Consider the following 13,271-nt stretch of genomic DNA (forward strand, 5'->3'; position numbering starts at 1 on the left):
AGAGAGGAGAGGAGAGAAGAGAGGTGATTAGAGGAGAAGAGAAGAGAGGAGAAGAGAGGAGAAGAGATGAATAGAGGAGAAGAGATGAGAGGAGAAGATAAGAGAAGAGAAGAGAAGAGAAGAGAAGAGAAGAGAAGAGAAGAGAAGAGAAGAGAAGAGAAGAGAAGAGAAGAGAAGAGAAGAGAAGAGAAGAGAAGAGAAGAGAAGAGAAGAGAAGAGAGGAGAGGAGAGGAGAGGAGAGGAGAGGAGAGGAGAGGAGAAGAGAAGAGAAGAGAAGAGAAGAGAAGAGAAGAGAAGAGAAGAGAAGAGAAGAGAAGAGAAGAGAAGAGAAGAGAAGAGAAGAGAAGAGAAGAGAAGAGAAGAGAAGAGAAGAGAAGAGAAGAGAAGAGAAGAGAAGAGAAGAGGAGAGGAGAGGAGAGGAGAGGAGAGGAGAGGAGAGGAGAGGAGAGGAGAGGAGAGGAGAAGAGAAGAGACTTGCAATATCATTGTAGATCCTCGCTATATCTTCTTTGAAATATAATGATATTAATATTTCGTTGCGGTGTGTGTGTGTGTGTGTGTGTGTGTTGTGTGTGTGTGTGTGTGTGTGTGATTGTGTGTGTGTGTGCGGTTTCTAACTTTTCACAGGAATAAATCTCGGTGAGCCTGCAATTTTAAAGCCCTGGGCGTTCAATTATTCAAAAATCATTCCTGCAACAATATTTTTCCATCAGGGGACAATTTAGCCAGGTAGTCAAGGCGAGACTCTCCCTCTCTCCTCTCTCCTCTCCCTCTCTTCTCCCCTCTTCTGAAAGCACTCTTCTCTCCGTGTAAGTAGAGATACACACTCGTTCCTAATCTCTCTCTCTCTCTCTCTCTCTCTCTCTCTCTCTCTCTCTCTCTCTCTCTGTGTGTGTGTGTGTGTGTGTGTGTGTCTAGGACAGCCGCACCACCTGCAGAAATGAACAATGGCAGAAGAGGAGGAGGAGAGAAGAGAGAAAAGTCTACAGGGAATTCAGTCATACCAGGTCTTGTATGGCTGCCAATAGACTCTAACTATATGTCCCAGTGTTTGGAGTTGACTTTTTATTGCGTTAAAGGTGCTATATGCAACAATTTAGTGATATGAACACGCACACAAAAATATCTCACCTGTGTAAATCAGCACTAGGGGGATGGCATCCTGTAGGTCAGGAGTGGATGACACTGCACAGCCCCCTGGGAAGAGGAACATGACATCTTCAGCACAACACAGGTCAATGTAAACATTGTCAGAACGGTTGAGACATGAGCACAAACATACTGGACCACTACTTGTCTTCAACAGTCTTGAAACATTGCCTTTGAATTAATGATGCATTCAAAACAGTGTTTCTGTTCGTTTTCCCCTTCCTATAACGTTAATTGTACCCCACACACAATGCCATTATGTACATGTAGTAGGTTCCTGGGTATAGACCTGCACTACCTTTAAACTGATAGCACTTCTGTCACTCATCTAAGGACAAAACTGAGACAGTTGGGTCAGTGATGCCAGGGTATTTATGAACATAATATCAGCTACAGTGAAATTATAGGTAAGGTGTTACGAATAATAACAACTAATAATAGTAATAATTAATATAATCACACACATACACACACACCGTGGGGACACCCAGGACAAATTATTGTATTATTATTATTTTTTACGTACCTGTCAGATAAGCCCGTATCCTGGTATTTCCCAAACCTGTGGTTGGGTTATTCCCTAGGACACTGTCGGTGTGATGGTGAGATGATCAATAGTACACTAACTAGCCTACTGTATTACACCGTACGATAGCACAAATCGTTTCCACCGTTCGCTCCAGCAGCTTGTAGTCAATTCGCGCTATAACCGAACTCTCATGTTATCCTTCTTTTCCGTTATCCCTTGTTTCCACACTCTCACCTGTACTGAGACGGCGAAGGCGTGAAAAATAACCCACCTGATAGCTCATGGCATCTCCCAGATGGTGTCTGCAGGGACACAGAGACATTGATCCGGGCAGAGATTGTCTGTGGTCGGGGAGGCTTTATCCATCACACCGCTGAGACTGTGGGGTTGGGGAGAATGGCTACTGTTACGGGTAGTGCTACTCCCTTGGGGAAAACGCAACAGACTGCGATATGCTACTGTATGGATGTCTAACGGCGCTCTGGGTGGATTCTGCTGATCTAAATCAAATCAAATCAAATGTTATTTGTCACATACACGTGTTTAGCAGATGTTATTGTGGGTGAATCGAAATGCTTCTGCTTCTAGCTCCGACAGTGCAGTAATATCTAACAAGTAATATCTAAAAATGTCACAACATATACCCAATACACACAGATCTAAGTAAGGAATGAATTAAGAATATATCTAGAATCAGATTACCTAACCTCTCATTCTAACTTTAAACCTCTCATTGTAACTTCAAACTGGCCTAAGATCAGCTTCCAGGAACAACCATATCTATCCTACACCCGAGGATGGTAGGTTAAAGGCCGCTATGAAAGCGTTAAATCATAAACTGGGCTTACGTCACTGACCTTGTACTTAAGGCAGAACCCGGCAGGGCTCAATTGTATTGCCAAGAAAAGTAAATATTAAGAAAACTTCTGTTGGCCTACCATCACTGGGCACCCACGACCCAAACATGATAGGTTAGTAAGGTATTTTATTACAGTGTCAGAAAGACAGTCAACGATAACTTTCAATTCGAAATGTCTAACTGCGTGCACTAGTTATCTAGTCCCAGGCCTATTTACCAGAAATGTGGGCTATATCCCTCAGAACGTCGGGTAGAAAACAAATCCTAAGTGCTCGCCTGGGCTGGGCAGGTAGACCACCAGTAGTATGCCTACGTGTGCTTTTTATTTTACGTGATTTTAGGCATTCAGTGTAACGGGTAAATTAGCAGCTTCACATTGTATTTGTTTTAGCTTTATTAGGCAGCAGAGGACAAAAAAAAGCGAACACGTGCTACACCAGCAGAGAGATGAGTTGTGTTATGAGGTGAGGTTCAAAACGGACAACAGTAGGCCTAACCTTAGTATGTAGCACCAACGTCAATTTGTTTTCTAACATCTATTAAGTCTCGGATGTCTTGGTGCTAATTAAATTAACTAGGCCGATGCTATGTGTGTCTGTGGGCACGTCTGTATTGTGCTAACTCTTAGGATGACTGTAAGGACATGAAGGTGTATTTCTCCCAGAGTGAATGTGTGGGGATTCTCCCGAGTGGCGCAGTGGTCTAAGGCACTGCATCGCAGTGCTAGCTGTGCCACTAGAGATCCTGGTTCGTATCCAGGCTCTGTCGTAGCCGGCCACGACCGGGAGACCCATGGGGCGGCGCACAATTGGCCCAGCGTCGTCCAGGTAGGGGAGGGAATGGCCGGCAGGGATGTAGAGCATGGCGTCGGCAACGCCAGGGTTGTGGGTTCAATTCCCACGGGGGGCCAGTATAAAAAAAATAAAAAAAAGATAATGTAAGTCGCTCTGGATAAGAGCGTCTGCTAAATGACTAAAATGTAAAATGTAAATGTAAATGAATGGGCCAGTTTGGCTAAATGGGAGAAAAAGCGCTACAGAAACATGAAGAGGAACCACTTGGCCATGCTGGCTATAGGTACTATATATCTCTATGAGGCCATGACTATTGTGATGAAGAATGATGCTCTCTGTTGTTCCTCAGGGGCCTGTTTCAGGACATTAGCCTCAGATAGAAATGTGTTGTGTTGAACAGATATAATTGTCTATAAGGTAGATCAGGGAATTGTGACCGCTCTATTAATTATATTTCTATGTGCAAAGTTCCGATTGTTCCACCTCTCTGAATACACCCCAGGTCTGCAGCCGCTGGTCCCTGTGTTTCTGAGGCGTTGCTGGGAGGAGAGGGAGAAAGCACATAGACCACCCCCAACAGGACCTAGTGACACAGTGGAGGAAGAGGAGGAGGAAGAATGGACCCCTCACCTATAGAGACAACAGCAGGGTAAAACTCAAAGGAGAAGGGAGAAGTCCAGAACACCTTTTACAGCAACCACTTCTAAACCCCCTCAGTCCAGAACACCTTTTACAGCAACCACTTCTAAACCCCCTCAGTCCAGAACACCTTTTACAGCAACCACTTCTAAACCCCCTCAGTCCAGAACACCTTTTACAGCAACCACTTCTATACCCCCTCAGTCCAGAACACCTTTTACAGCAACCACTTCTAAACCCCCTCAGTCCAGAACACCTTCTACAGCCTCCACTTCTAAACTCCCTCAGTCCAGAACACCTTCTACAGCCTCCACTTCTAAACCCCCTCAGTCCAGAACACCTTCTACAGCCTCCACTTCTAAACCCCCTCAGTCCAGAACACCTTCTACAGCCTCCACTTCTAAACCCCCTCAGTCCAGAACACCTTCTACAGCCTCCACTTCTAAACCCCCTCAGTCCAGAACACCTTCTACAGCCTCCACTTCTAAACCCCCTCAGTCCAGAACACCTTCTACAGCCTCCACTTCTAAACCCCCTCAGTCCAGAACACCTTCTACAGCCTCCACATCAAAACTCCCTCAGTCCAGAACACCTAAAACATCTGTGACTACAGGGTCCTATATCTCACCTGCTATCTCAGCCTCAACCAAAACCCTCAACACAGAGACCTTAACCCCTACTGTGACACAGACCTTAACCTCATCCCCAACCAAAACCAAACGTTCTGACACCTCAGCCACACCTAAAACCTCGACTAGCTCAGAAATGACCAGAACATCTAACAAACAGGTGACCCCAACCTTAGCCACGCCCACTGCTACACAGGTGACCACAAGGTGGTCCTCTGTAGCTCAGCTGGTAGAGCACGGCGCTTGTAACGCCAAGGTAGTGGGTTCGATCCCCGGGACCACCCATACACCAAAATGTATGCACGCATGACTGTAAGTCGCTTTGGATAAAAGCATCTGCTAAATGGCATTATATATTATATGATATATTATAAGGTCTGACCCCTCGACCCCGGCCAGACCACAGCTGAGCAGAGGGCCAGTGGTGACACGTATTGACACCTGGATGTGGACTGATTGGGACAGTTACAAAATGGGAAGAGAACCTTCAATACAACCTCACCTGGATGAGCTGACTGGAGAGAGAGAAGGAGAGGAGAGAGAGAGTAGGGACGAGACGGAGCGGAAGACAAAGAAAGAGGAGGAGGGAGAAGAGGAGAAACAGGAGCCACTGAACGAAGAGAGAGAAGGAGAAAAGGAGAGAGCGAGAGCGAAGGAGAGATGGAGTGGAACAGTGGGGGAGAGGAGGAGAGAGCACACCCAGCAGCTCTCACAGAGTGAAGAAGGAGAGAGGATATTTTATTAATGTTGGCTAATTCCATGAACATATCCTATTTAGTAATCCGCAGTAACACATGGATCTGAGTAATAACAACTCCACTCAGGTGTGAGCCACACCACTGTTGTTACTCTGTAACGATTTCCTCCTCTCCTCGTCTTTACAGGACCCAGGGTGTGTGTCAGAGCAGATGAAGAGGGCATGGCTAAGGCAGCAGATGTCAGAGGTGAAGAGATACACTCGAGGTGTGAACCTCCGCAGCAGAGCCAGAGTCAGCTATACTGAGGAAGAGGAGCTGAGAGACGAAGATCACCTCTGTGAGTCTCAATCTAAATACAGTGTATCTCTATGTGAAACCTTCATGAACCCATTTTAAGGTCTTTATAGATGCAGTATTTTTGTGATCTTTGGTTAAATTGCCCCTAATGTCTTGTTTTATCTACTGGCTAGCATACACATGATACAATCCTGTAACTAATGGTTAGTGTGTATATTGTGTAGAGAAACTGGTGTTTCTCATCTCTTATCAGTCTGTGAGGAGTGCAAGTCTTTCTTCATCGAGGATTGTGAGCTCCACGGTCCCCCCCTCTTCATCCCAGACACCCCTGCCCCCCTGGGGGCCCCAGACAGGGCCTGACTCACCCTGCTGCCCGGCCTGGAGGTCAGGACATCAGCCATCCCTGGAGCTGGTCTGGGGGTCTTCAACCACGGACACACAGTGCCCCAAGGGACGCACTACGGACCTTATGAAGGAGAACTAACAGACGGAGCTGGCCATGGAGAGTGGATACTCCTGGGTGGTGAGAGGAGTTGTGTGTCTGTCTGTCTGACTATCTGTCTGATTAAAGTGCAACACCAAGTTCTGATTGGCTGGGTGAAATAACTGCTGAGATGTAATTGGTCCTCAGATCTACAAAAACAAGCTGAGTGACGAGTGCATTGATGCCAAGAGAGACACTCACTCCCAACTGGATGAGGTGTGTCTTTTCTCCAGCCATCCGTCCCTCTCTCCATCTCTCCATCCATCCCTCTCTCCATCTCTCCATCCATCCATCCCTCTCTCCATCTCTCCATCCTTCCCTCTCTCCATCTCTCCATCCATCCCTCTCTCCATCTCTCCATCCATCCCTCTCTCCATCTCTCCATCCATCCCTCTCTCCATCTCTCCATCCATCCATCCCTCTCTCCATCTCTCCATCCTTCCCTCTCTCCATCTCTCCATCCATCCCTCTCTCCATCTCTCCATCCATCCCTCTCTCCATCTCTCCATCCATCCCTCTCTCCATCTCTCCATCCGTCCCTCTCTCCATCTCTCCATCCATCCCTCTCTCCATCTCTCCATCCGTCCCTCTCTCCATCTCTCCATCTGTCCCTCTCTCCATCTCTCCATCAATCACTCTCTCCATCCATCCCTCTCTCCATCTCTCCATCTGTCCCTCTCTCCATCTCTCCATCATCCCTCTCTCCATCTCTCCATCTGTCCCTCTCTCCATCTCTCCATCAATCACTCTCTCCATCCACCCCTCTCTCCATCTCTACATCTGTCCCTCTCTCCATCTCTCCATCTGTCCCTCTCTCCATCTCTCCATCTGTCCCTCTCTCCATCTCTCCATCCATCCCTCTCTCCATCTCTCCATCTGTCCCTCTCTCCATCCATCCCTCTCTCCATCTCTCCATCTCTCCATCTGTCCCTCTCTCCATCTCTCCATCATCCCTCTCCATCTCTCCATCCATCCCTCTCTCCATCTCTCCATCCATCCCTCTCTCCATCTCCATCTGTCCCTCTCTCCATCCGTCCCTCTCTCCATCTCTCCATCTGTCCCTCTCTCCATCTCTCCATCCATCCCTCTCTCCATCTCTCCATCATCCCTCTCTCCATCTCTCCATCCATCCCTCTCTCCATCTCTTCATCCATCCCTCTCTCCATCTCTCCATCTCTCTATCCATCCCTCTCTCCATCTCTCCATCTGTCCCTCTCTCCATCTCTCCATCCATCCCTCTCTCCATCTCTCCATCTGTCCCTCTCTCCATCTCTCCATCCTTCCCTCTCTCCATCTCTCCATCTGTCCCTCTCTCCATCTCTCCATCTTTCCCTCTCTCCATCTCTCCATCCATCCCTCTCTCCATCTCTCCATCTGTCCCTCTCTCCATCTCTCCATCCATCCCTCTCTCCATCTCTCCATCTATCCCTCCCTCCATCTCTCCATCCATCCCTCTCCATCTCTCCATCCATCCCTCTCTCCATCTCTCCATCCATCCCTCTCTCCATCTCCATCTGTCCCTCTCTCCATCTGTCCCTCTCTCCATCTCTCCATCTGTCCCTCTCTCCATCTCTCCATCCGTCCCTCTCTCCCTCTCTCCATCCATCCCTCTCTCCATCTCTCCATCCATCCCTCTCTCCATCTCTCAAATCAAATCAAATCAAATTTTATTGGTCACATGCGCCGAATACAACAGGTGCAGACATTACAGTGAAATGCTTACTTACAGCCCTTAACCAACAGTGCATTTATTTTAAACAAAAAAAGTAAGAATAAAACAACAACAAAAAAAGTGTTGAGAAAAAAAGAGCAGAAATAAAATAAAGTGACAGTAGGGAGGCTATATATACAGTAAAATAAAGTGACAGTAGGGAGGCTATATATACAGGGGGGTACCGTTGCAGAGTCAATGTGCGGGGGCACCGGCTAGTTGAGGTAGTTGAGGTAATATGTACATGTGGGTAGAGTTAAAGTGACTATGCATAAATACTTAACAGAGTAGCAGCAGCGTAAAAAGGATGGGGTGGGGGGGCAGTGCAAATAGTCCGGGTAGCCATGATTAGCTGTTCAGGAGTCTTATGGCTTGGGGGTAGAAGCTGTTGAGAAGTCTTTTGGACCTAGACTTGGCACTCCGGTACCGCTTGCCGTGCGGTAGCAGAGAGAACAGTCTATGACTAGGGTGGCTGGAGTCTTTGACAATTTTGAGGGCCTTCCTCTGACACCGCCTGGTATAGAGGTCCTGGATGGCAGGGAGCTTTGCCCCAGTGATGTACTGGGCCGTACGCACTACCCTCTGTAGTGCCTTGCGGTCAGAGGCCAAGCAGTTGCCATACCAGGCGGTGATGCAACCAGTCAGGATGCTCTCGATGGTGCAGCTGTATAATTTTTTGAGGATCTGAGGACCCATGCCAAATCTTTTTAGTCTCCTGAGGGGGAATAGGCTTTGTCGTGCCCTCTTCACGACTGTCTTGGTGTGTTTGGACCATGATAGTTCGTTGGTGATGTGGACACCAAGGAACTTGAAGCTCTCAACCTGTTCCACTACAGCCCCGTCGATGAGAATGGGGGCGTGCTCAGTCCTCTTTTTTTTCCTGTAGTCCACAATCATCTCCTTTGTCTTGGTCACGTTGAGGGAGAGGTTGTTGTCCTGGCACCACACGGCCAGATCTCTGACCTCCTCCCTATAGGCTGTCTCATCGTTGTCGTTGATCAGGCCTACCACTGTTGTGTCGTCGGCAAACTTAATGATGGTGTTGGAGTCGTGCCTGGCCATGCAGTCATGGGTGAACAGAGAGTACAGGAGGGGACTGAGCACGCACCCCTGAGGGGCCCCCGTGTTGAGGATCAGTGTGGCAGATGTGTTGTTACCTACCCTTACCACCTGGGGGCGGCCCGTCAGGAAGTCCAGGATCCAGTTGCAGAGGGAGGTGTTTAGTCCCAGGATCCTTAGCTTAGTGATGAGCTTAGAGGGCACTATGGTGTTGAATGCTGAGCTGTAGTCAATGAATAGCATTATCACGTAGGTGTTCCTCTTGTCCAGGTGGGAGAGGGCAGTGTGGAGTGCGATAGAGATTGCATCATCTGTGGATCTGTTGGGGCGGTATGCAAATTGGAGTGGGTCTAGGGTTTCTGGGATTATGCTGTTGATGTGAGCCATGACCAGTCTTTCAAAGCACTTCATGGCTACAGACGTCAGTGCTACGGGTCGGTAGTCATTTAGGCAGGTTATCTTAGAGTTCTTGGGCACGGGGACTATGGTGGTCTGCTTGAAACATGTTGGTATTACAGACTCAGTCAGGGACATGTTGAAAATGTCAGTGAAGACACTTGCCAGTTGGTCAGCACATGCTCGGAGTACACGTCCTGGTAATCCGTCTGGCCCTGCGGCCTTGTGAATGTTGACCTGCTTAAAAGTCTTACTCACATCGGCTACGGAGAGCGTGATCACATAGTCGTCCGGAACAGCTGGTGCTCTCATGCATGCTTCAGTGTTGCTTGCCTCGAAGCGAGCATAGAAGTGGTTTAGCTCGTCTGGTAGGCTTGTGTCACTGGGCAGCTCGCGGCTGTGCTTCCCTTTGTAGTCTGTAATAGTTTTCAAGCCCTGCCACATCCGACGAGCGTCAGAGCCAGTGTAGTATGATTCAATCTTAGACCTGTATTGACTCTTTGCCTGTTTGATGGTTCGTCGGAGGTCATAGCGGGACTTCTTATAAGCGTCCGGGTTAGAGTCCCGTTCCTTGAAAGCGGCAGCTCTACCCTTTAGCTCAGTGCGGATGTTTCCTGTAATCCATGGCTTCTGGTTGGGGTATGTACGTACGGTCACTGTGGGGACGACATCATCGATGCACTTATTGATGAAGCCAGTGACTGATGTGGTGTACTCCTCAATGCTGTCTGAAGAATCCCGGAACATGTTCCAGTCTGTGCTAGCAAAACAGTCCTGTAGCTTAGCATCTGCGTCATCTGACCACTTTTTTATTAACCGAATCACTGGTGCTTCCTGCTTCAGTTTTTGCTTATAAGCAGGAATCAGGAGGATAGAGTTATGGTCAGATTTGCCAAATGGAGGGCGAGGGAGAGCTTTGTATGCGTCTCTGTGTGTGGAGTAGAGGTGGTCTAGAGTTTTTTCCCCTCTGGTTGCACATTTAACATGCTGGTAGAAATTAGGTAGAACGGATTTAAGTTTCCCTGCATTAAAGTCCCCGGCTACTAGGAGCGCTGCATCTGGATGAGCGTTTTCCTGTTGATTAATGGCCTTGTACAACTCATTCAGTGCAATCTTAATGCCAGCATTGGTTTGTGGTGGTAAATAGACAGCTATGAAAAATATAGATGAAAACTCTCTTGGTAAATAGTGTGGTCTACAGCTTATCATAAGATACTCTACCTCAGGCGAGCAAAACCTCGAGACTTCCTTAGTATTTGATTTTGTGCACCAGCTGTTGTTTACAAATATACAGAGACCGCCACCCCTTGTCTTACCAGAGTCTGCCGTTCTGTCCTGTCGGTGTAGCGTATAGCCTGCTAGCTGACTGTTATCATTGTTGTCGTTCAGCCATGACTCCGTGAAACATAAGATATTACAGTTTTTAATGTCCCGTTGGTAGGATAACCGTAATCTTAAATCGTCAATCTCTCCATCCATCCCTCTCTCCATCTCTCCATCTGTCCCTCTCTCCATCTCTCCATCCATCCCTCTCTCCATCTCTCCATCTCTCTATCCATCCCTCTCTCCATCTCTCCATCTGTCCCTCTCTCCATCTGTCCCTCTCTCCATCTCTCCATCCATCCCTCTCTCCATCTCTCCATCTGTCCCTCTCTCCATCTCTCCATCCGTCCCTCTCTCCATCTCTCCATCTGTCCCTCTCTCCATCTCTCCATCTTTCCCTCTCTCCATCTCTCCATCATCCCTCTCTCCATCTCTCCATCTGTCCATCTCTCCATCTCTCCATCCATCCCTCTCTCCATCTCTCCATCTCTCCATCTATCCCTCTCTCCATCTCTCCATCGATCCCTCTCTCCATCTCTCCATCCATCCCTCTCCATCTCTCCTTCCATCCCTCTCTCCATCTCTCCATCCATCCCTCTCTCCATCTCCATCTGTCCCTCTCTCCATCTGTCCCTCTCTCCATCTCTCCATCTGTCCCTCTCTCCATCTCTCCATCTGTCCCTCTCTCCATCTCTCCATCCATCCCTCTCTCCATCTCTCCATCCATCCCTCTCTCCATCTCTCCATCTGTCCCTCTCTCCATCTTTCCATCCATTCCTCTCTCAATCTCTCCATCTATCCCTCTCTCCATCTCTCCATCCATCCCTCTCTCCATCTCTCCATCTGTCCCTCTCTCCATCTCTCCATCCATCCCTCTCTCCATCTCTCCATCTGTCCCTCTCTCCATCTCTCCATCCATCCCTCTCTCCATCTCTCCATCCATCCCTCTCTCCATCTCTCCCATCTTATTTTCTCCCAATCTCTACATCTTTCTATCCTTCTGTGTTTTCATCTTGTTCGATGATGTTGAGTTGGCCTAAATTGATTTAATTCTTATTGTCTCTCCCACAATTTTTTTTTTTTTATGTAGTTCTGTCCTTGAGCTGTTCTTGTCTATTACTGTTCTGTATTATGTAATGTTTCATGTTTTGTGTGGACCCTAGGAAGAGTAGCTGCTGCTTTTGCAACAGCTATGGGGATCCTAATAAAATACCTTCCCTCTCTCTTACCACTCCTCCTCTCTCTGTCAGGTATGTGAGCTGTACCTGTAGTGAAGAAGAGCAGAGTCTGGTGGCCTTCCAGTACAGAGGAGGGATTCTGTACCGCTGCTGTAAGCCTATAGCTGTTGGAAGAGGAGCTGTTGGTGTGGTACGGAGAGGAGTACGCCAGAGAGCTGGGCATCATCTTCCACTTCCTCTGGGACAAAAAGAGCTCAGCTAGAGGTACTTTTGAGCTTTCTCTCTCTACCTCTCTGCTTATTCCCTTTCCTCAACCCTCTAGAACATTCATTGTGCAATAATCTGAAGGAATGTGTTTTCCTCAGTCAGCTGAATGCACCGCTTACGTCATAGAACCGTGGTTACGTGAGTAATCTCCGATATCCGCTATAGCGGCTGGGGCAAACGGAGAGGTAACAGCGGTTTCTAGCGCGTCTTGAAATAGTTTTCTCCCGACAAATGTGGCTCTAGCTTTTGAACGGTTGGCGCCATTAGCAACTATGACCCCATGCCTGAAAGCTAAGACACTCAGGAACACGTATGTCTGTTTCCATCTACGACGCACAGGCTGTGCAGGCCTTGTTAGAAGGCAGAGTGATGTGAATGTATCTGCACTGAATGACTAGTGGAAGTAAATGGATTATCCACAGAAGACCATACACACAGATTGCTTGATGAGCATCCCTAATGTTTTCCTGAACTTTCCAATACCTTTGTGATGCATTTCAATCACCCCAAAACATACTTCCTTCAGACTGAAATTTGGCATTATCTGATTTGACATATTTGTGTGCTATTATTGAGATAATGATACCCCCAAGTGTACAGAAATGGTGAATCAAATAGCTTCATGGTCCATGTTAATAGTATTCTAAATAGCATGTAATTTATATGAATCAATTTGACTTTGCGACCCCCTAACTCCCATTCTCCGATGGGTTGGCTATGGCGGCTTACCCAGTGAGTTTGTTTCAGAAAAGTGTCTCCCCCAGAAATATTAGTGACTACCACTGCTCTAGAACTACCTGTTCAATTTTCCCTCTCTTGCCATCTCTCTATTCAAGTGAAGTGGAATATAATGATATCATCAGTCTTTCTTTTTCTTTCAGTATTTGCTTCAGTTCTCTATCAAGCTTGCTATTCTCTTTGACCTCTCTCAACACCCCTTCAGTTCTCTGTCAAGCTTGCTATTCTCTTTGACCTCTCTGAACACCCCTTCCGTTTCTCTCCTTCCCTCCCTCCCTCTTCCTTTCAGGTGTGAATGAGTCGTTCCAGTCTCAGATCTTTTCCTGCTCTGGTTGTCTGTTCTCCTTCACGGCTCAGATCTCCCTCTACAAGCACATAAAGAGATGCCACAGGGAAGAGTACGTCAGGCTGCTGAGGAGTGGAGGGATTAGATCACAGACACTAGCACCACCCAGTGGCTCTCAGCGGTGCTCAACAACTTCAGATCGCAACCCCATCACACTTCCCACCCAGAAACAGAG

Source organism: Coregonus lavaretus (genome assembly GCF_964263955.1).
Source record: "Coregonus lavaretus genome assembly, contig: HAP1_SCAFFOLD_575, whole genome shotgun sequence".
NCBI lineage: Eukaryota > Metazoa > Chordata > Actinopteri > Salmoniformes > Salmonidae > Coregonus > Coregonus lavaretus.